General features: G+C 36.9%; 1 long non-coding RNA gene across 1 annotated transcript in view; it reads right to left on the reverse strand.

Moving 5' to 3' along the window:
• The window catches only part of LOC309622627, a 495,128-nt gene that overhangs the window by 120,978 nt on the left and 349,866 nt on the right, over nucleotides 1–24,284 (reverse strand). The window lies entirely within an intron of this gene.

Here is a 24,284-nt window from a genome sequence, read left to right on the forward strand (position 1 = left end):
GAGAGAGGAGTGAGAAAAAATGGTTCACAAAACTTCCCTTGAAGGTTTACTCTGAAATTACACTACTTGTCTAAATAAACATGATAGAGTATACGGTGGACATTTTGTCCAGATCATGAAGTTTTGCCCAGTTCATCCTTTAAGGAAGAGCTTGCTGTCCAGCTACTGGGCATGCTATTGTCAGAAAACCTTGAGTTGTAAGCCCCTTTAAGAAACTGCCTAAGCTGGGCAGAGCTGCCTCGTTCAAGGCCATGCCCTTATGGAGGAGACCAACATCCCACATCTGATGGAGGGTTGGCCATTTTTGGCTCAACATGGGGGAACAGTGAAGGGCCATTTTAGCCCCAGAGCCCCCAGTAGGGCCAACCAAAGATGACATAAGGCCTGTGATACACTTCAACTTCTCCCTCAGCATCCTTCCCCTGCCCAGGTGATAATATCCAGAGCTCTTCTCAATTAGCATCCTGCACCTCAGAGTCTGCTTACTGAGAAACTCAACCTGTGACAGTGTGATAAGCAGAAGAAATTTAAAGGAATTTAATTGTGAATTTCTCTTTGTTCTTTGGATCCCTATAATATGAGCATTTTCCCCACTTTGTGTTTTTAATAGACTGCTCAAATATTAGTCACATCAGTCTGCATTGTACAAATAATTACTCAAATTTGGTTCAAAAATATTACTTAGAAAGCACAGCATAAAGCTGGGTTTTAGTCACGAATTTCTCATCCATTTATCATTTGATCATATTTTTGGATAACTGCTTGCCAAAGCTAAAAATTTTAATCAGAGCCATTTTTGAGTAGGAAAAGCAGAAAGGATGCCTTTCAAAGCAGTAATCCATTTTTTGTTTCTTTTTACTTTTATACAGTTTAAAAATAGTCAACTGGATTTTTAAATTTTAAATTGATAAATAAAATTGCATTTGATCCTCGCCAAGTTGACTCATGTATTTTACGCATAAAATTAGATTAATTAAGATACTACAAATTCCATGAAGTTATTTATTTCACTCTTCTGTTGAATAGCAAATATTAGCTTTGGTTACACAATGATCATGAGAAATAATTATCTTGAGAGGTTTCACAATACTTATTATGATAATTTGTTATATTGCATTTACATAATATTTTAAAATATTTTGTAGTCATACAGCCCACTCTTTCCATGCATACTCACAAAGAGGGTTTGTTTCTCAATGCATGTATATAATGATTTTCCCCTTATACTGTGATAAAAATATAGAAGAAAAAACGCAGCTCTTTTGCTTTGCTATCTTTGCTTTGGCTGATAACGATGTGGTTCCATTTTTCCTACTTTTTTGCCCTGTTACTTTCTATAAAACCACAGGGACCATGTGAAAGATAACAATAACAATGACACCAACAATAATAATAGCTAGTATTTGTTGAACTCATATTATCCACCTGTCATTGTTCTAATTCCTTCACATGTTTCAATTCATTTAATTCTTATAACAAAACTTTGGAAGTTGGTGCTATTATTTTCCTTATTTTAAAGATAACGACACTTATCTAGGATGGGGCAGAACAACTGAAAGACTGTACATTATGATCACTTCTATTTTGGGGGTTAAATAAAAATTTCACCTGCTAATCAAATGGGATGCATAGCTTGTATGTCTACTAGGAGAGGTGTGAAAAGAACCAGAGGGTTAATGTTTCAAATTCTTCCGAATATAATATAAAGAATTCAGAAAAAAAGAAATGAAGCAGAGAGACAGGTGTTTTCTTTAGATGTATTTAATATGAAAAATAGTTATAGTTGTTTGTGTTTGTGTGTGTGTTTGGGGGGGGGGGCGTTGCTGAAAAATGGGAGGGAATTTACCAAATTGTCCAAGTATCTGTCCATAGGTGTTGGAAATGTGATAGTTTTTCTTCTTTCTAATTTTCATATTTTCCTATTTTATATAATGAGCATATCTTGCTTATGTATTTGAAATATTAATTTGAAAGAGTTTTAAATGCTAAGATTCTAGTTTCATAAATATTTGTCTACCACTATGACAAATAACTATGTACTGTCCCCTTATTTCCAAAGAGTAACTCACTTCTTTCACTGTATATGATGGTAAGACTGCATGTGTCCTATTCAAACAGTGATAAGAACTGATTAAAGGAAGATTCCAGAATAATCTTTATCAAATTCTAACGTAACAGGGAATGTCACGCCACTGAAGCCTCTATATACTTTTGTAGTCATTAATATTTTAATTGGAAAGTTAATGTTACCAATATTACTAATTTATATTTTAGGGCCTCATTATAATGCCATCTTCTCATTCTTTGTGTTAGCATTTTCTGAAGTTAAACACATTCTGTGCCAGGCACACAGGGAATAGAGTGCTGAAAGAGAGCAATGTGATCCTATCCTTACCAAAATATAGGCAGGGATGGTGGACACAACTTCATTTCAGAATATCATTCAGATCTTTCATTTCACTTGGCTTTTTATTATTACTTATTTATTAGTTTAAGGATGGTAAAAATTTCATGTTATATTAAATTTCATACTATAACTGATTTCTGGGAAGATCCTGATCAATAACCAATAAGAACCAAAACAAGTCAACTAATCAATTTGCTTAGCACACTCCAGCCAACTTCACAAGCAAAGCTAAGTAAAGATGGAAGTTTTTTGGATAACACAGATAGACATGGTGATTCTTCTTATTTCATGGAAAATATTAACCACTAGTTATTTGTATATTGACAAATAGCAAAACCTCTCACTCTGCCCAGTGTACACACTTCTGTACTCCACAACTAAAACTTCCTAGTAACTTGAAAGTTTGAGTTTTTCATTTTTCTGGAGAAAATGTTAGGTTCTAGTCTGTTACCACTTTTAAATGTTAAACTTTTTTTTTTTTTAAACATCTTTATTGAAGTATAATTGCTTTACAATGGTGTGTTAGTTTCTGCTTTATAACAAAGTTAATCAGTTATACATATACATATGTTCCCATATCTCTTCCCTCTTGCATCTCCCTCCCTCCCACCCTCCCCATCCCACCCCTCTAGGTGGTCACAAAGCACCAAGCTGATCTCCCTGTGCTATGCAGCTGCTTCCCACTAGCTATCTATTTTACATTTGGTAGTGTATATATGTCCATGCCACTCTCTCACCCTGTCACATCTCACCCCTCCCCCTCCCCATATCCTCAAGTCCATTCTCTAGTAGGTCGGTGTCTTTATTCCCGTCTTGCCACTAGGTTCTTCACGGCCTTTTTTTTTTTTTTTTCCCCTTAGATTCCATATATATGTGTTAGCATACTGTATTTGTTTTTCTCTTTCTGACTTACTTCACTCTGTATGACAGACTCTAGGTCCATCCACCTCACTAAAAATAACTCAATTTCGTTTCTTTTTATGGCTGAGTAATATTCCATTGTATATATGAGCCACATCTTCTTTATCCATTCATCTGTCGAAGGACACTTAGGTTGCTTCCATGTCCTGGCTATTGTAAATAGAGGTGCAATGAACATTGTGGTACATGACTCTTTTTGAATTATGGTTTTCTCAGGGTATATGCGCAGTAGTGGGATTGCTGGCTCATATGGTAGTTCTATTTTTAGTTTTTTAAGGAACCTCCATACTGTTCTCCATAGTGGCTGTATCAATTTACATTCCCACCAACAGTGCAAGAGAGTTCCCTTTTCTCCACACCCTCTCTAGCATTTATTGTTTGTAGATTTTTTGACGATGGCCATTCTGACTGGTGTGAGGTGATACCTCATTGTAGTTTTGATTTGTATTCCTCTAATGATTAGTGATGTTGAGCATCCTTTCATGTGTTTGTTGGCAATCTGTATATCTTCTTTGGAGAAATGTCTATTTAGGTCTTCTGCCCATCTTTGGATTGGGTTGTTTGCTTTTTTGATATTGAGGTGCATGAGCTGCTTGTAAATTTTGGAGATTAATCCTTTGTCAGTTGCTTCATCTGCAAATATTTTCTCCCATTCTGAGGGTTGTCTTTTTGTCTTGTTTATGGTTTCCTTTGCTGTGCAAAAGCTTTTAAGTTTCATTAGGTCTCATTTGTTTATTTTTGTTTTTATTTCCATTACTCTAGGAGGTGGGTGTGATTTATGTCATAGATTGTTCTGCCTATGTTTTCCTCTAAGAGTTTGATAGTGTTTGGCCTTACATTTAGGTTTTTAATCCATTTTGAGTTTATTTTTGTGTATGGTGTTAGGGAGTGTTCTAATTTCATTCTTTTACATGTATAGCTGTCCAGTTTTCCCAGCACCACTTATTGAAGAGGCTGTCTTTTCTCCACTGTATATTCTTGCCTCCTTTATCAAAAACAAGGTGACCATATGTGCGTGGGTTTATCTCTGGGGTTTCTATCCTGTTCCATTGATCTATATTTCTGTTTTTGTGCCAGTACCATGCTGTCTTGATTACTGTAGCTTTGTAGTATAGTCTGAAGTCAGGGAGCCTGATTCCTTCAGCTCCATTTTTCTTTCTCAAGATTGCTTTGGCTATTCGGGGTCTTTTGTGTTTCCATACAAATTGTGAAATTTTTTGTTCTACTTCTGTGAAAAATGCCAGTGGTAATTTGACAGGGATTGCATTGAATCTGTAGATTGCTTTGGGTAGTACAGTCATTTTCACAATGTTGATCCTTCCAATCCAAGAACATGGTTTATCTCTCCATTTGTTGCTATCATCTTTAATTTCTTTCATCAGTGTCTCATAGTTTTCTGCATACAGGTCTTTTGACTCCTTAGGTACGTTTATTCCTAGGTATTTTATTCTATTTCTTGCAATGGTAAAAATGGGAGTGTTTCCTTAATTTCTCTTTCAGATTTTGCATCATTAGTGTATAGGAATGCAAGAGATTTCTGTGCATTAATTTTGTATCTTGCTAGTGTACCAGATTCATTGATTAGCTGTAGTAGTTTTCTGGTAGCATCTTTAGGATTCTCTATGTATAGTATCATGTCATCTGCAAACAGTGACAGCTTTACTTCCTCTTTTCTGATTTGGATTCCTTTTATTTCTTCTTCTTCTCTGATTGCTGTGGCTAAAACTTCCAAAACTATGTTGTATAATAGTGGTGAGAGTGGACAACCTTGTCTTGCTCCTGACCTTAGAGGAAATGGTTTCAGTATTTCACCATTGAGAACGATGTTGGCTGTGGGTTTGTCATATATGGTCTTTATTATGTTGAGGTAAGTTCTCTCTATGCCTACTTTCTGGAGGGTTTTTATCATAAATGGGTGTTAAGTTTTGTCGGAAGCTTTTTCTGCATCTCTTGAGATGATCATATGGTTTTTCTCCTTCAATTTGTGAATACAGTTTATCACATTGATTGATTTGCGTATATTGAAGGATCCTTGTATTCCTAGGATAAACCCCACCTGATTATAGTGTATGATCCTTTTAATGTGCTGTTGGATTCTGTTTGGTCGTATTTTGTTGAGGATTTTTGCATCTGTGTTCATCAGTGATATTGGTCTGTAGTTTTCTTTCTTTGTGACATCTTTGTCTGGTTTTGGTATCAGGGTGATGGTGGCCTTGTAGAATGAGTTTGGGAGTTTTCCTCCCTCTGCTATATGTTGGAAGAGTTTGAAAAGGATTGGTGTTAGCTCTTCTCTAAACGTTTGATAGAATTTGCCTGTGAAGCCATTTGATCCTGGGCTTTTGCTTGTTGGAAGATTTTTATTCACAGTCTCAATTTCAGTGCTTGTGGTTGGTCTGTTTATATTTTCTATTTCTTCCTGATTCAGTCTCGGAAGGCTGTGCTGCTCTAAGAATTTGTCCATTTCTTCCAGGTTGTCCATTTTATTGGCATATAGTTGCTTGTAGTAATCTCTCATGATCCTTTGTATTTCTGCAGTGTCAGTTGTTACTTCTCCTTTTTCATTTCTAATTGTATTGATTTGAGTCTTCTCCCTTTTTTTCCTGATGAGTCTGGCTAATGATTTATCAATTTTGTTTATCTTCTCAAAGAACCAGCTTTTAGTTTTATTGATCTTTGCTATCTTTTCCTTCATTTCTTTTTCATTTATTTCTGCTCTGATCTTTATGATTTCTTTCCCTCTGCTAACCTTGGGGTTTTTTTTGTTCTTATTTCTCTAATTGCTTTAGGTGTAAGGTTAGGTTGTTTATTTGAGATGTTTCTTGTTTCTTGAGGTAGGATTGTATTGCGATAAACTTCCCTCTTACAACTGCTGTTGCTGCATCCCATAAGTTTTGGGTCATCATGTTTTCATTGTCATTTGTTTCTAGGTATTTTTTGATTTCCTCTTTGATTTCTTCAGTGATCTCTTGGTTATTTAGTAGTGTATTGTTTAGCCTCCATGTGTTTGTATTTTTTACAGATTTTTCCCTGTAATTGATATGTAGTCTCATAGCATGGTCAGAAAAGATACTTGACATGATTTCAATTTTCTTAAATTTACCAAGGCTTCATTTGTGACCCAAGATATGATCTATCCTAGAGAATGTTCCATGAGCACTTGAGAAGAAAGTGTAATCTGCTGTTCTTGGATGGAATCTCCTATAAATATCAATTAAGTCCATGTTGTTTAATGTATCATTTAAAGCTTGTGTTTCCTTATTTATTTTCATTTTGGATGATCTGTCCATTGGTGAAAGTGGGGTGTTAAAGTCCCCTACTATGATTGTGTTACTGTCAATTCCCGCGTTTATGGCTGTTAGCATTTGCCTTATGTATTGAGGTGCTCCTATGTAGGGTGCATAAATATTTACAATTGTTATATCTTCTTCTTGGATCGATCCTTGATCATTATGTAGTGTCCTTCTTTGTCTCTTGTAACAATCTGTATTTTAAAGTCTATTTTGTATGATATGAGAATTGTTACTCCAGCTTTCTTTTGATTTCCATTTGCATGGAATATCATTTTCCGTCCCCTCACTTTCAGTCTGTATGTGTCCCTAGATCTGAAGTGGGTCTCTTGTAGACAGCATATATACGGGTCTTGTGTTTGTATCCATTTAGCCAGTCTACGTCTTTTGGTTGGAGCATTCAATCCATTTACATTTAAGGTAGTTATTGATATGTATGTTCTTATTACCATTTTCTTAATTGTTTTGGGTTTGTTATTGTAGGTCTTTTCCTTCTCTTGTGTTTCCTACATAGAGAAGTTCCTTTAACATTTGCTGTAAACCTGGTTTGGTGGTGCTGAATTCTCTTAGTTTTTGCTTGTCTGTAAAGGTTTTAATTTCTCCATCGAATCTGCATGAGATCCTTGCTGGGTAGAGTAATCTTGGTTGTATGCTTTTCCCTTTCATCACTTTAAATATGTCCTGCCATTCCCTTCTGGCCTACAGAGTTTCTGCTGAAAGATCCGCTGTTAACTTTATGGGGATTCCCTTGTATGTTATTTGTTGTTTTTTCCTTGCTGCTTTTAATATTTTTTCTTTGCATTTAATTTTTGATAGTTTGATTAATATATGTCTTGGTGTGTTTCTCCTTGGATTTTCCTGTATCGGACTCTCTGCACTTCCTGGACTTGATTGACTATTTCCGTTCCCATATTAGGCAAGTTTTCAACTTTAATCTCTTCAAATATTTTCTCAGTCCCCTCCTTTTTGTCTTCTTCTTCTGGGACCCCTATAATTCGAATGTTGGTGTGTTTAATGTTGTCCCAGAGGTCTCTGAGACTGTCCTCAATTCTTTTCATTCTTTTTTTCTTTATTCTGCTCTGTGGTAGTTATTTCCACTATTTTATCTTCCAGGTCACTTATCCGTTCTTCTCTCTCAGTTATTCTATTGATTCCTTCTAGAGAATTTTTAATTTCATTTACTGTGTTGTTCATCATGGTTTGTTTCCTCTTTAGTTCTTCTAGGTCCTTGTTAAACGGTTCTTGTATTTTATCTATTCTGTTTCTAAGATTTTGTATCATCTCTACTATCATTACTCTGAATTCTTTTTCAGGTAGACTGCCTATTTCCTCTTCATTTGTTTGGTCTGATGGGTTTTTACCTTTCTCCTTCATCTGCTGTGTGTTTCTCTGTTTTCTCATTTTGCTTAACTTACTGTGTTTGGGGTCTCCTTTTCGCAGGCTGCAGTTTCATAGTTCCCATTGTTTTTGGTGTCTGCCCCCAGTGGCTAAGGTTGGTTCAGTGGGTTGTTTCAGTGGGTTGTGTGGGCCTCCTGGTGGAGGGGACTGGTGCCTGTGTTCTGGTGGATGAGGCTGAATCTTGTTTTTCTGGTGGGCAGGACTGCATCCGGTGGTGTGTTTTGGGGTGTCTGTGACCTTATTATGATTTTAGGCAGTCTCTCTGCTAATGGGTGGGTTTGGTTTCCTGTCTTGCTAGTTGTTTGGCATAGGGTGTCTAGCACTGTAGCTTGCTGTTCGTTGAGTGGAGCTGGGTCTTAGCGTTGAGATGGATATCTCTGGGAGAGCTTTTGCCATTTGATATTACATGGAGATGGGAGATCTCTGGTGGACCAATGTCCTAAACTCGCCTCTTCCACCTCAGAGGCACAGGCCTGACACCTAGCAGGAGCACCAAGACCCTGTCAGTCACACAGCTCAGAAGAAAAGGGATAAAAAAAGAAAGAAAGAAAGAAAGAAAGAAATGAAATAAAATAAAGTTATTAAAATAAAAAATTAAAAAAATTATTAAAAATAAAAAATTTTAAAAGTAATAAAAAAAGGAAAGAAAGAAAAGAGCATCAAAACCAAAAAACAAATCCACCAATGATAACAAGCATTAAAAACTATACAAAAACAAAACAAACAAAAAAAAACGGACAGACAGAACCCTAGGACAAATGGTAAAAGCAAAGCTATACAGACAAAATCACACAAAGAAGCATACACATACACACTCACAAAAACAGAAAAAGGGAAAAAAGAAATCTATACATTAAAAAAAAAATAGGAAGAGAGCAACCAAATCAATAAACAAATCTACCAATGATAATAAGCTCTAAATTATAAACATAAAATCAAAAACAAATTAGATGCAGAAAGCAAACCCCAAGTCTACCGATGCTCCCAAAGTCCACCACCTCAATTCTGGGATGATTCGTTGTCTATTCAGGTATTCCAGAGATGCAGGGCACATCAAATTGATTGTGGAGATTTAATCCTCTGCTCCTGAGGCTGGTGGGAGAGATTTCCCTTTCTCTTCTTTGTTCGCACAGCTCCTGGGGTTCAGCTTTGGATTTGGCCCTGCCTCTGCGTATAGGTCGCCTGAGGGCATCTTTTGGGAAGTCTGAAGTCCTCTGCCAGCATTCAGTAGGTGTTCTGTAGGAGTTGTTCCACATGTAGATGTATTTCTGATGTATTTGTGGGGAGGAAGGTGATCTCCACGTCTTACTCCTCTGCCATCTTGAAGGTCTCTCTCTGACATGTTTATTAACAAACTTTTACATAACCATTCTTTGGTGTCAGACACAGTTCAGGATATTTTATATTTACTCCTCGCAATTTCCCTTAAGGTTGGGTACTATTATTATCCCCATTTTTACAGATGAGGAAATCAGCACACACAGAGGTAAGTAACTTTCCCCAGCTCACAGAACTAGCAGGTAAAGAAGCTGAACTCTGGCAGGGTGGCTCAAGCAATCATGCTTTTAAACTATGTATGTTTTGCAAATATTTCCCAAGCTTCACATTTTCCATTTTATTTGGTTTATTACTACATACGTTAAGAATTCGGTATCCTATAATCAAACCCATTCATCTGTACATTCCTCTTAGGTGTAGTAATTCTTAAATGTTCAACAAGAGGATTGAACAAATATGATACATTCATGCACAGATCTTGTGCAGTCATTAAAAATGAAGGGGAGTCTGTATATTTGTTGACATAGAATGTAGTCACCATATATTGGTAAATAAAAAGGTAAACTTTGGAAACAGAAACTCACCTGTTTAAAAAGCATATGTGTGAATACATGTTTGTGTAAACCTCTTAATATATTAATAAAGTTTTCTCTTGGCTGCTTATCTCTCTTTTAAAAAACATTCTAAAATGAGAATGGATTACTGGTAAAAGATAGCTTTTTAAAAAAAAAAAAAATCAAGGTCCTAATCTAAGTGTAACATCACCAATGCAAATGGTACACTGATTAAGAAACACCCTTATTTCCAGAAAAAAGGCTTTCTTTATCAAAAGTCCAAAGAAATATTCACCTGTTTTTTGGTTGATAGTCTTTCTGAAATACATACAAACAATATTAAACAAATATGTTTTTTTGTACTGCTCTATAGATCTCTTTATGCACTGTAGGTGTCAAATACAAGCAATCTATTTGTAGGTGAGACTGGACATGCCCTCTTATACACAGACCTAAGAACCCTCCCAATACACCATTATTAACTGGATAATTATTCTTGGAAACATAATAGGCACTTAGTAAATACATACTGACTATTGAATGAAGAGCCTGTACCAGCACACTGACCAGAGTCCAAATTTAATCCCACTGCCGGTTAAATTCAGAAGGCAGTTCTTAAAATAATTATGAAACATGTATTATGTACACCAAAGTGTACGCTTTGAGTGGAGAGATTTTTATCAACTGATCATTTTTGTGCTCTCAGCTCCGAGATCAGTGCCTGGCACACAGTAGGTGCTCAATAACTATTGTTTCAAAAAGTAAATTAATAGGTAAAATAACCCATTCATCCCAATAGCTGACAAGGGAGCCAGTTTTACTGTTACCATCTCACAGATTACCAAACTAAAACTAAGAGAATTTAAGTAACTTGCCCGAAGTTTCACAGTTGGTAAGAGCTGGATCTGGGACTTGAAGCCACATGGTCTGACTTTTAAAGTTTCTGAAAGCACACTGTACATCCTCTCAGAACAGACCACTCTGGGAGTTCCCTGAGGACACAGACTTAATAAACATTTTACACTGCTCTATTGCTATGCAAATATCCTTTCGTTCATTTCTTCAGCAAATATTTATCAAATGCTTATGATATGCCTGTTTTAGACACTGGAATTACAATGGTTAGAACAAAAAAGTCAGGTGAGGCCCAGTCACACAGTTCAAACATTCTTTTGGAAGGAGACAAACAACAACTGTGCCAACTAGGGAATAAATAAGATAATTTTAGAGACATACATGCTCTGAGGAGACTTTAAATAGGTCGATCAGGGATGGCTCTTCTGAGGAGAAGGGGCCCTTTACAGGAAGATTTAGTGCAGACTGTCACAGGCACAGGATCAAATAGCAAGTGCAAAAGCCCTGAGTAAGAAATAAGCTGGGCACGTTTGAGGATATAAAATGGCCAGCATGCTTAGAGCAAGGGAACAAGGGAGAAAGTGGCAGCTGGGTCGGAAGTCCTTCAAAGTCATTTTTCTTTGGAATTCTTAATGCTACCATAGAATAAGTGTTCAATTTAGGAATATTAAGCTAATAAGCGATACAATACTTTTAAAAAACTAAGAGGGAAAATAGAGATAGTATAAACTAGCATTATGAACCCTGTGAATTTAAAATAAATCACTAAGGATGTAAGACTGGCTACAGAAAACGTTGCTTAAAACTGGCATTGGCTTTCAAGAGAAATCATGGAATCCCCCCTCTGGAGATGGTTTAAAATAGGATTAGATATATTCACTCAGTGCAGTCTTGCCTGAATGCCTCCACTGACCTCTCAAGGTCTTGCCAGCCCTATGATTCTGTGATAAAATTAGACTCTTTCATTGGGCGAAAACAACCCTGGGTTTACCATGCCAGCTGCAACCTGGAATAATTGGAAGGGACTGATTTTGGAGGAGTGTACCTCCTACAGCTGAGACAAGATGCAATTAACAGATCCCCCAACCTCTCTTATTTCATGTTGTACTGAGTACTCTGGTGGTTCTCAGCCAATAATGGCTGGTATCAGTGATACAAGCAAAGTCAAGTGGTCTGATCCATGATTAAATAGCAGATGTCTTTATTAGCTGCTGACCTTGCACGGCTTCAAGAATTGTGTACCTATTAGCTGATTCTTTGATCCTTGAAAATAGGAACCAGATAAATCCAATAATGCATTTTTATTTGGTCTCTTTTCCGCCAGTCTCAAGATGAAATAACTCAAGTTTTGATGTCATGAGCCTTAACCTCATTAAGCAACTCAGCTCACTGTTCAGATACGTAATCATCAGCACTTATCCAGTGTATTTTCTCGTTTAACAATTGCTGCTTTGAATAAAAATTCAAGGAAATATTTTTTTTTCCCATGACATTGTCATTTAGAGGCAAATGGGCATAATGACTAGAGCACAACTCTGGAGTGAGGCAGACCTGGGCTTAGAGCTGACTCCTTCCCACCCAAGATGGGTGAACTTTATACTAGTTCCTGTCTCATAGACTTGATGTTAGAATTAAATGCAATAGTATAAAGTAGCGCTCTTCCCTCATCTTCCACACTGTTCTCTATCCTATCTCGGATGTTCATTTAACGTAAAACGCTATCAGATATAATGGTGGATTTACTTGCCTTTATTGTTCTTCCACTCTCCACCTTCCCTCACCCTCTGTCAACACGCACACATGTGCGTGCGTGTGCACACACACACACATACACATCATTCAGATGTAAGCTCCATGAGGATAAGGACCCTCTCTGACTTGTGCGTAAACGTCCCTGGATAAATATGCATGGAGTAAATGAAAGCATGACAACATCTTGCACAATGGTTTCTGGTGTGTGATCAGCATCCCATAAAATGTTAGGTGATTACTTTTTTTCTTGGAAATAAGGTAAGGTTTAGCTACATTCATCAGTTCAACATTTGGAGCAGCCTGTAGCCAAGGTCAGAGTGAGGGGAGTTGCACAATGGACAAGAGTTTGCTTCTGGCTTTGCCAACAATAACATGAGTTGGGGCAAACAATTTTACCCTTCCGTTTCCTCACATGCAAATTACTTCCATATATGAGATTCTCTGAGAACTATATTCTTACTAGTGTTGTCACATTATTTTGTAAATATTGGTCATGTTTCTTAGTAAAAGTGGTGTCAAAGACCAAGAAAAGCAAGTAGTTATGCTGTTAGATGCTCTCAGAACCAGCCCGCCGATTTCCTGGCACCTCCAATTAGCCTCATTACAAAACGAGGAGACCAGAAAATAGAAAGATGAACGAATGCATTGATACATGAAGCCTTCTCAGTGAACATCTTCACTGCTTCCCTATTTACCCAGTCCACAGAACACAAAGGGAGGGAAAACCCTTCAAGCTTGGATTAGCCAAAAGAAACTGAGCAGCTTGGTGTTTGTTTCTGGATCAGTTTTGTTTGCCCTGCATGCTGAGATATCTACAGGTTTGTGTTACAGAGGAAATGTTCTTTTAGTTTCTTTCAGAGAGTCAGCTTTGCTTTTTTTTACTTACTTTCTTCACTTATTCACCATGCTCATGATGTACATTTGGGCTTCATGGATAGGGCGTGGTTGGGAAAGGGAGCAGTTCAAGGCATGAGGCTCAAATTTCGGAAGGAGCAACAGCTAATCTGGAGATTCAGACTCTAACGCAGCTCCTTTCCATGTTAAATTTTAAACACTTATGCAAACTCAAGATGAAAGCCTATATGCTGGTTTGTGTTTCAATAAGTAATTATCTGAAAAGCACAAGAAGGTGAGGAAAATCATGGAAAAAGAAGGAAAAGGGGCAAGAGGGCCGAATAAAGGCAAGGAAAAATGTGTGAAAGGACAAAAATAATGCTCGAACTCAAAACGGAAAGAAAGGCTATCAACAGGTGGATTAATAACTAGAGAGAGTGGTTTAAGGGCAAAGTTTTAAATTTTTTTTAAACTCTTTTTTTTTTTCAGAATTTAGAAATTAGATGGTGATTTGATTGGAGAGATGTTTTGAAAAGGGAAAAAATGAATAGTAGAAATGTCTAAAGATGCTGATTGAGAGGAACAACAAAGCCAGATGGCATAAATGGCATCTTTAGGGATTTTGTGGCATAAGAAGCTATGCTAAAAAGTGCCCCCTCTGTCCTAAAAATGCTGCAGTCATACTCTGAGCATGCTCTGTGTCCTTAGCTAGCCATGTTAACCCACTTAATGTGCTTGACCCTAAACCCTCTAACTTTCTCTCCATCATTCAGTTGCTTGGTTTTTTTAGCTGTCTTCAGTACTTAATCAAGCTGATTTTGCTGCCCTTCTGGACATCTTAATCAGCAAAAGTTGTCTTCTTTGTGAAATATTTGTGGCATATTGACACTAAAGAGTTTGAAGCAGCTATTTAAAAGAATGAGGACATCTATATGAAGCGAACCTGGATTAGGTTAAAAAATTAAGCTGAAGAATACTTTGTATAGTATGATCTAATTCTGATCACTAACAACAACATGTATATCAATTATTTGTATAATCCTAGAGAAATGTAGGAATATATGTATAACTGCTAGCTTTGGTTTTCTGAGAGGTGGGGAGGGAGACAAAGGAATGGGGTAATTGTTAACAAAATAGAAGCTTTTATCTCTATAGAACTAAGAATGGTCAGGAGAATAAGATATAGCCAAAGTGACATAAGCAGAAGTTATTGTGTGGGACTTGCCGAAGAACTTATTTAAAAGGAAAACAGGCAGCTTGCACACACCCTTCTGCCCTTCCCACTGTGCTCTTTCCTGCTGCCTGAAATACTGACATGAGGACTGGACCTCTAGCAGCCACCTTGGACCATGAGGATGGAAGCTACACACTGAGAATGATGAAGCAGAAAAAGACAGAAAAGAAGGTTTTCTGATGACTTCATGGTGTCAATTACCACACCTGAACTGTCTACTTCTGATGAATTTAGTCCTAATTTACATAGACAGATACAGACAAACTAGATGCATATGGAAAATAAAATTTCTTATGGGAAAAAAATGATAAAATCAGATTTCATATTTTTGCTTTCATAGCACAGGCATATTCCATTTATGCTCAGATCTAGAGGAGCTCATTTGTTAAATCATGATAATTCTGGTCGTGTCTATTTTGCTTCTGTAAAACACTACAGATCCCAATGAATAATTGAGTGTTTGGAGTTGTCGTGAAAGTTCTTGGTCTCTGTGTTTCTCCTGCTAACAATAGAAGGTCTTGATGAATTGATTAAGCAAAAATAAAAGTGCACTGAGGCAAGAGTGCTGCAATCACTTAAACCTGTTTATAAGGGGTCAAAGTGCTAATCTGTGAAATTTCAGACAACAAAACATCAACTGGAAATAAGAAATCTGAGCTGAAACGAAGCACGAGCCTTGTTCAATGACATGAGAACAGACCTGGAAGTAAAGCCGTCTAATAAGTTCTAGTTCCGGCTCTGCCATCTAATTATCATTCGTGCCTGAGTGATATCATTTAGGTTATCCATGACTCATTAGTGAAATGGGATAACTGACCCATAGGAAAAGGAAATATCCCAAGGTGGAGCAAAGCATGGTTGAGGGAACTTTGTGGAAGCCCTCCCTCCATGAAATAAGGTATACTTCTGAATGTATATGTGCCCAGCCAACCAGATATTATACTTACACTCAAAGCATGATTTGATCCCTGGTAAATGATGTTCTGAACAAATGATGACTGGCAAAGAAAAAGGAAGGTGATGGTGTATAAGGGGTTATGAGCAGACAGCACTCCTTCCTCACTCCTCCTAGTTGTCAATGGCCGTGAGTGTGGGAAGTAACTGTAGTACCAACTCCTTTTATTACATAGAAAGGTGCTAATACTACATAATTAAAAGAACTGCCCTGAATCTCCTAGGCAATGCAATTTCCTTTTTGAAAAATTTGATTAAGCAGACAATGGGAATTATTATCCCCATTTTACAGATGAGATTATTCAAACTCAGAGATAAGAAATAAGTTGACCAGTGTCACTTAGGTACTGAATGGTAGAGCTGGAATCCAAACTCAAGTTTCCAACTCTAATCTAGTAGCTAAATATACTTGTCTACGTGGGATATAGTGGAGCAGGTTGTAACTAATATGCAAGCTTGACAGGGCATATTTAAGATGTGAGAGTTATTTTCTCATTCCATTTCCCTCCAAGCTGCATATACTTTTTTTTTTTTAACATCTTTATTGGAGTATAACTGCTTTACAATGGTGTGTTAGTTTCTGCTGTATAACAAAGTGAATCCAAGCTGCATATACTCTTGACAAAGTAACTAATCCCAAGTATACACACACACACACACACAAAACCATGTTTACAGTTTTAGAAGGGAAAGAAGAGCCAGGTCCCGGGCTCCCTAGGAGGAGGTTCCATACGAGCATAAACATTCATATGAAGATTAAAACTGTGTTGTTAATAATTTAGTTGTGACCCAGACTCTTAGTCATTAAGCATGGAATTTTTCAAGCAGAATCTAAGATAGCCACGGGTCAGAAACTCTAGAGGACAAAAGGCACATCTGTCTCATTTACTCCTGATTCCTCAGGGCTTAGAACAAGACCAGTTAAATCAAATGAAGTAAAACAATATTTGTAGAAGAAACGGATGCTTGAAACTAACTCTTCTACCTGTAGTTGAAGGGTCCTTTTGAATGTCTAGTCATTTTCTAAACTTTGATTTCTCTATTTAGCCACAAAGTTCAGGTTCTTGGATGTATAAGACTTGGAAATTAAGAACTTTGCATAATGACATCCACAAGATTCTAAGCCCGCAAGGGCAGAGAAAGATGACTTATCTTTGTTTTTAATTATTGTATTCTCAGGAATATCATAATACCTGGCGTAGGTTTAATGCTTGCAGTATTTATAGATCAGTGATGTACTGGGTTCATTTCCATGTAAATAATGACTTCACTACAGGAACTAGAGATCAAATGGCTTTGAAGAGTTAATGCAGCTTTTACAAGAGGCTAACTTTACATTTAGTATTAATTTTGGCACTACAAAGCACAGTCTCCAATGGAATCATTTATTTATGTAGAATTAAGAAAATCTTAACAGAAAAACAAAATCTATAGTTTAGGTCATCAATTACCATTGGTTTGGATTTAGACCAAAAGGAAAAAGAGAACTCATCTTTGTAGCCCCAGTTCAAACACAGATAAAAGTGAAGACCCTTACATTAATTTGGATCACAATTGCCTAAACTATATGTAACAAAAAATTAATTTTTGTTCCTGTGACCACATGATGTGCTCCAACACTCCTGAGCTATGGAATTTCCCTGAAGCAGATAGGAAGCCATTTACTTTGGTAAGGTCATAACCCTTTTTAAGATTTAGATCTGACAGGAGAGCTGTGTCAGCACCAATGAGAGAGAGAGAGATGGTGGCTGTGGAGCAAAGTCCCTCTGCCAAGAGGACCAAGAAGGAATTTCTTTGGGAATCTTACAGGAAAAAAATCCTTCAAAGGAAAAGTAGTAACTCAGACCGCTAGACCCTCTCAGCTTTTGCTAAGGAAAAGAATTAAAAATCTAAATGAATCCAAAGGAATCTGACAACTGATGAAAAAATGACCTAGAAAACAATGCTTATTTTGTCTACATGTGTCTTTCTCTCCACTGAGTACAGTCAGGGGCCTTCCCTGGCCAGAGATGCAGACTAGGACAGACAATAAAATATTTATTAAACCATATATGTTAGAAATAAAAACAAGTGTACAGCAACACAAGTAAACTCTTAATAAGTGAGGAACCCAAGAACCAGTAAAGAAAAATGAATTGTCCAAGATCACTCTATCAGTTACTGGCAGACCTAGAATTAAAACCCAGTTCCTAACTCCCATCGAATTCAGTGTGGTAATATTTTGGTGTTATTTTATAAATAATTGTACCATATCTGCCATGGGAGCTGGTAGCCTATTCTATAGAAGCACAAAATTTCTATTATGAATTTTTGAATTTAGTGTCATAAATCATGGAAATTCACATTACATGTACTTAAGAATATACAACACTACACATCTACCAGAATAGCTAAAATTAAAATACTCACAATATCTAGTGTTGGGAAGGATTTGCAGCAAGTGGAATTCTTTTATGTTGGTGGGAATTTAAATTGCTTCTGCCACTTTGTAAGGCTATCTGTCAATATCTAAGCTACTAAAGCTATACATATAGCACTCTATGACCCAGAATTTCCATTCCGAGACATAAACCTAAGACAAATAAAACTGTGCTCACACAAAGATCTGAACATGAATGCTTAGTCCAACTTTATTCTTAATGGCCCAAAACTCAAAACAGCCCAAATGTCCATTAACAGTGCACTGAATCAGTATAGTTTGTTATATTCATACAATGGAACACTACACAGTCATGAAAAAACTAATTTTCTGCTTCATACAACAATTTGGGTGGCTACCACAGATATGATGAGTGAATGAAGCCAGACACAAAAACAACTATTACATGATTCCATTTATGTGATGTACAGGAACAGGCAAAACTAATCAATGATGGCAGAAGTCAAAATAGCAGTTACCTCTTGGCGGAAGGAGGAGTGAGAGGTGGGTGGATGCTGGTATTGACTGTGAAGGTACACAGAGAACCTTCCAGTGTAGCAGAAATGTTTTACAGTGTGTGTGTGTGTGTGTGTGTGTGTGTGTGTGTGTGCCCATTTAACTACTACCAAGGTATACACACTTATATATACCATGGGTATCAATTGAGCTATACACTTCAGGCTTACACACGTTCCCCCCTCATTGTATATATATGTATACCTCAACTAAAATTCTAGGGAATTTATCCTGAAAAAAGCTTCTAAGTATGAATGATTTATATTCTCATTGAAGAGAAGAGTACAGTAAACTTTTCAAACAAAGTATAGTGTTTGAACACTTAGGGCTACTTAATGGCATGTTAAATGAATAGCTATTTATTTATGTTGGAGAAGCAGAAATGCTCATGCTAACTAAACTGTGAGTTGTAATAACTCATTGAAGGGCTATAAAGTCATTCCTTAAGATATTCCATGCTCTTTCATCATTGTTCCTTATGTTCAGAAAACATAAATCTTGAGATGAGTAATAATAGTTGAGATGAATACGAAGAGGTGACTAAGGAATGGACTAAATGACACAAAGAACTGAGAGAAAAGACAGTATGGGCAGTGATGTATTGTTAGTCCGTACATTTTTGTTGTGAGTCACAGCTTAAGCATGGAGAAAGGATAAAGAGGTGGTTTCAAGAATAAAAGGAAGGGAAAAATTGTAGGACACAGAGCAACTCTAGGAATTTTCAGGACCAAGATGGGAGACATTTCATCACTAATGCTACCATTTCATCCTGCCATGTCTCATAATTTTCTTAGGCACCTCTACATGGAGAAGAGCATGTGTACAGGTCTACGTCACTTTTGAAGAGTTCGTGAACAAAGTCTAAAGTTTCAATTTTGTCAAAAAGTCAAACACCAATTTTTCTCATGCCACTTTTGTCAAAGACTTGCTCTACCTGTCAGAATAATGAGGTTATATCAAAATAGGAGAATAATAATTATAAGCCAGAAAGCTTTGGCAGTTTTCAAGGCCAAGAGCTGTGCCTATACTTTATTGTATCTCACGTTCTGCCCTTTAAGCCATAGAATTAATTAGCTCTAGTTTTCAGTTTCCACTTAACTCAACTTACGTAATGTTTGTCTGGATGTCTGATCCTTACTAAGCTTAATTTTTTGCTCTTCTGTAGCACTTTGAGAGCTCTTCGCTCAAATAATCTCAGTAAATAATGTTGACTGACAAACCATTTCCTCTTCATATCAAAATATCTCAAAAGACTTCCTCTTAAAGAGTTCTGATGTCCCACAATTCATCATATAACTGGTATTATTAACCTTAAATATATTTTTATTTTAAGTGGATTCTGCTGATAATGTTGCATTCTGGGGTCTTGAGAGGTTACAGAGTAACCTGTTCCATGATTACCCAGTGTTTGGCAGTAATTCTTGCTATTTAGCCACCAGGTTTTTTTTCCTTTTCGTTTCTTAAGATTTATTTATTATTTATTTATTTTATTTATTTATTCTTGGCTGCATTGGGTCTTAGTTGCGGCATGTGGGATCTTCGTTGAGGCATGCGGGATCTTTCATTGTGGCGCGTGGGCTCTTCGTTGTGGTGCATGGGCTTCTCTCTAGTTGTGGTATGTGGCTTTTCTCTTCTCTAGTTGTGGCACGCAGGCTCCAGGGTGCGTGGGCTCGTTAGTTCGCTGCACGTGGGCTCTAGTTGAGGCACGCGAGCTCAGTAGTTGTTGTACCCGGGCTTAGTTGCCCCATGGCATGTGGGATCTTAGTTCCCTGACCAGGAATCGAACCCGCGTCCCCTGCGTTGCAAGGCAGATTCTTTACCACTGGACCACCAGGGAAGTCCCTTTTTTTTTTTTCTTAAGGTCCACAATAATTCTTACACTTGGAGTCCTCATCTTTGCAGGTCACTCCAAGTGCCTTTCTCACAACTGGTCTAAATAACTCGCTTATTTTTTTATCAAATTTTCACAATAGTTTTACTATCTGTGCCTACATAGTTGTGAGCTATCTTAAAGAAGTTTGCAGAAAAAACTGCCATCAGAATTCTACCAGCATATATTGAAACAACTTGAATATTAAGAAGGGCTTAGAAATTGCCTAATTTGATTCTCCCATCTTGAAGATAGCACACTTAAGACCCAGAGAAATTACATGACTTGTGTGAAGCCACATGGTTTACTGGCAAATAACAACAATAACACAACAATAAAAACTGAATAAGAGCCACCATCTGTTGGATGCTTACCATGTGTCAAGTGCTATGTTAAATGCTATAGGTGAATGATCTCATTGCATCCTCACAACAAACCTATGAGGTAGGTTCTAATATATCCCCTGCCTGATAGCCAATCTGAATATTCTTTCCACTGACCTATAAGACCCCTTGTTAATGTTGAAGAATGATGATGTCCTTAGTGTTGACATTAATCTTTTTGCAACAGTGAAATGACAGAATGCTAAGAATCATAAATGTTTGTTTTTGCCATTTTAAATGTCAACTAAGTGATAGCCATATTATATTTTAGACACAGTTATTTTCTTAACTTTATCCTGATGTTATTTTGTTATCATCTTCCGACCCTGTGATTTGTTTTTATTTTATTCATAAATCTATTACCCAACCTTGGTCGTGAAAGCCAGTGGCTTTTATTAAGGAATTTTGAGATAATCATTGGTTGCATTTTTATTATATGAAATCTGGCTAGTATATGTTAATCCATAGGTCTTTGCAGAATATGCAAAATGGCCTGTTTCATGAGCTTGTGATATAAATGAGGTCATTTCTTATTTTAGTATTCAAATTAATCTCTAGAGCCTTCATATGCCTATTAGCAGGAACTCAAGTATCTCTCTTGGAACTCTTCCAGCTCCCTGAATATTTCAAGAACTCTGGAGACTTTCTCATTCCAAGGGGATCAGTTCTGCTTCATACTCAGGAGAAAGAACTAGAAAATCTCATCGATTCAATGGTAGAGAGTTCCTCAGTCTGCTGCAAACACATGTGGACCCACACGTTGGTATGCTAAATTCATCTGCTGCTCTGATGTCACTAGTGTCCTGGCAATACTTTTTCAGGTCTCAGGGTCTAAAGGGCAGGAAGTTTATTTCCCAAATGTTTCCTTATATCACTCTAAGCATAAGTTCCAGTTCTGAAATCATTCCTACCATCTTTGATCTCAGTCCTGAAAGTAAAACCCAACTTTATCAGTGCGCTAGGGATGAGGGTGACCCAAGCTTGGGATCCCAAAATGTTACAGTGCAAAAATAGGTAGACACCAGAGTCAAACTGGTTAAGGTAATCCCTGGCTCAACCACTTAAGAGCTGTGGGAACTTGGTCAAGTCATTTATCCTCTCAGCTTCCCCATGGGTAAGATATGTATCGTAAAGTTGTTTCGAGACAATCCATGTAAGGAACAAAGAAAAATCTCTGATACAGTAATATTATTATTATTCTATTCCTATTAAATAATGTATAGTTATTGTTTCAAAACACACACAGCACTGGGAGAGGCTACAAGCTTTAGACACACACACTCCACTGCCTTTGTCCACCAACCCATGACCATAAATATCTTGACACTGAACTCAGTTACCACTCCAGGCATCCCATGTGGTATAACCCCACTGAGATGCTCCTAGGGAAACTCTTCCTCCTGTGAACCTCTGTTGGCTGACCATCTTAATCAACAAAGATGATGGGCTAGGGTTGAACCTCAAAAGGAAAGTGGTTTAGGTCTTGATTCCCTTGTTCCCAAAAGGTTCCTTGACCCCTATACAATTTTTTTCACCTCCTCTTCAGTGATTATCATTACCTATTAAGTGCATATCAGAGAGACAATTCTTACCAAAATGGACATCTTGTTATCCCCTTTTTTTCCAAGACAATAATACATACTTGTCTTATAATTGAAGAGTTCACCTTAGAGAGACATTCTAGAGCCAAAAAAATAACTCCAAGGCAATTTTCTCTTTACACCAAGAAAAAGACATGGCTGGTGGCTTTTATAAAACAGCCATTTGCTTTTTCTAAAAATAATTGAAGTTCTATCTAAATCATGTGCAGTGGTCCCCATATATTTCATATCTAATTACATAGGCCATCTTTCTGCTATGAGAACTCATGGGTGTGCCTAAAGGAAATGAGACTGAGAACACAGTAGGATTTTAATGACAATAGAAATCAAATCCATAATAATATAAGCACAACACGTTGTGCTTCCTGAAACCATGTATATCTTCAGTATGCTATTGCTAATTCAGAGAAGGACGGATTAAAATTTTCCAGGCTGACAAATCATCTGTTATGATGACAAATGATATCATGACAATATCATGACAAATCATGGGTCCCAAAAAGCTGTTTGTGAAGTTGCATTCTGGTAACCTAATTGCACCCTATACAAACATAAAACTCCCTCAACGTCACACCTTTTATTCTGCCTGCATATCCGAATAATGTAACACTGGGTCTGTGCATCCAGTAAATATTTAATCCACTCTATTTATTACATGCTTTTATTCTGTCTTTATACTGTATCCATTTATTGCTAGTAAGTTTTCTATGTTTGTGCTGTCTCTTGTAAATAAAAGGGACCAAGGGTTATAAACATCATATACTTCAGCATGCTCATGCTAAGGACTAGACAGCAATGGCTGTACTTCATTGCAATCTCATAAAAGAGGATTTATAAAAAATAATATTTTTGAAGGATCAAGAGGAAATGACACATCACACTTTAAAAAAAAAAAAAAGGAAAAGAAAAAACAGTCAAGTTAATAAAAAAAAACCACTCAAATTTATATAGAAAGTGCGTAAGATGAGATCTCATGACCTAAGAATCTAGGGTTCTTTCATCTGGTTATATGAGAAGTGATTGTTCTTGTTTTATAAAGTATACTGCAGTCAGGACATTACTTTTAAAGGAAAAACCAAGATACTTAAGTGTGACAAGTAGACGTGCATTACTTACAGTCTTTGCTTATGATACAACAGAGCATCAATATTACTTTAACTGTCTTAGTAGCAATGTTGTTATGATGCCATCAAGAGAACCAAACTTTGGTAGTCCAAGTTCATGGATACCCTATTATAATGCCATTATGGTAGGAAAATGATTTTAGTGCAAGTTAATGGAAACCACATTACACTGGTAAGCAATTTTATTGTAAGTCTATGAAGACCACATTATGATGGTCAAACAATTTCCCTGTTAAGTCTGTGAAGACTGCATTAATAATGCCATTAGAAGAGCAAAACAATTTCAAATAAACTCTATGGGGACTCCTTTCAGTGTCATGATGGTGGCAAAATGATTTCAGTATATGTTTATGGAGGACCCCTTACAATGCCATTATGACAGCATTACAATAGTAAAAAGAAATTCTGAGGAGCCCATTATAAGGCCATTATAATTCCATTACATTGGTTAAAAGATTTCAGAGTAGTTCTACAGCAACACCACTACAATGGTAACAATTAGGTCATAGAATATATCAGAGTATGTGACACTTAAAAGGAAAAACCAGGTTCAGGCTTGGAAAAATCAGATTAATATCCAGGAAAAAATCAGGTCTATTAAGATAGTCTTACCTTACTGAGTTTATCTGTGAACATGGCTGGAGATATTTGTGATTTAAATTAAAAATTCAGTCCCTCTCTATGAGGTAAGATTTTTATTGCCCCTAATATGTTGCCACCAAGAATATGGTGCCACTGGGGAATCTATCCTACCTGTGGACCTCTGTGGTCTAGCTGCCAGAATCTATCAAAGAAGATAGAACTTTGAGCCCCAATAGTGAAGTGGTAGAGGTTTTGATCTCTTTGTTCCCAAAAGGTTCCTTGACCTCTATAAACATTTGTTCAACTCTTCTCGCA

Source organism: Balaenoptera borealis, assembly GCF_965194805.1.
Source record: "Balaenoptera borealis genome assembly, chromosome: 2".
Classification (NCBI taxonomy): domain Eukaryota; kingdom Metazoa; phylum Chordata; class Mammalia; order Artiodactyla; family Balaenopteridae; genus Balaenoptera; species Balaenoptera borealis.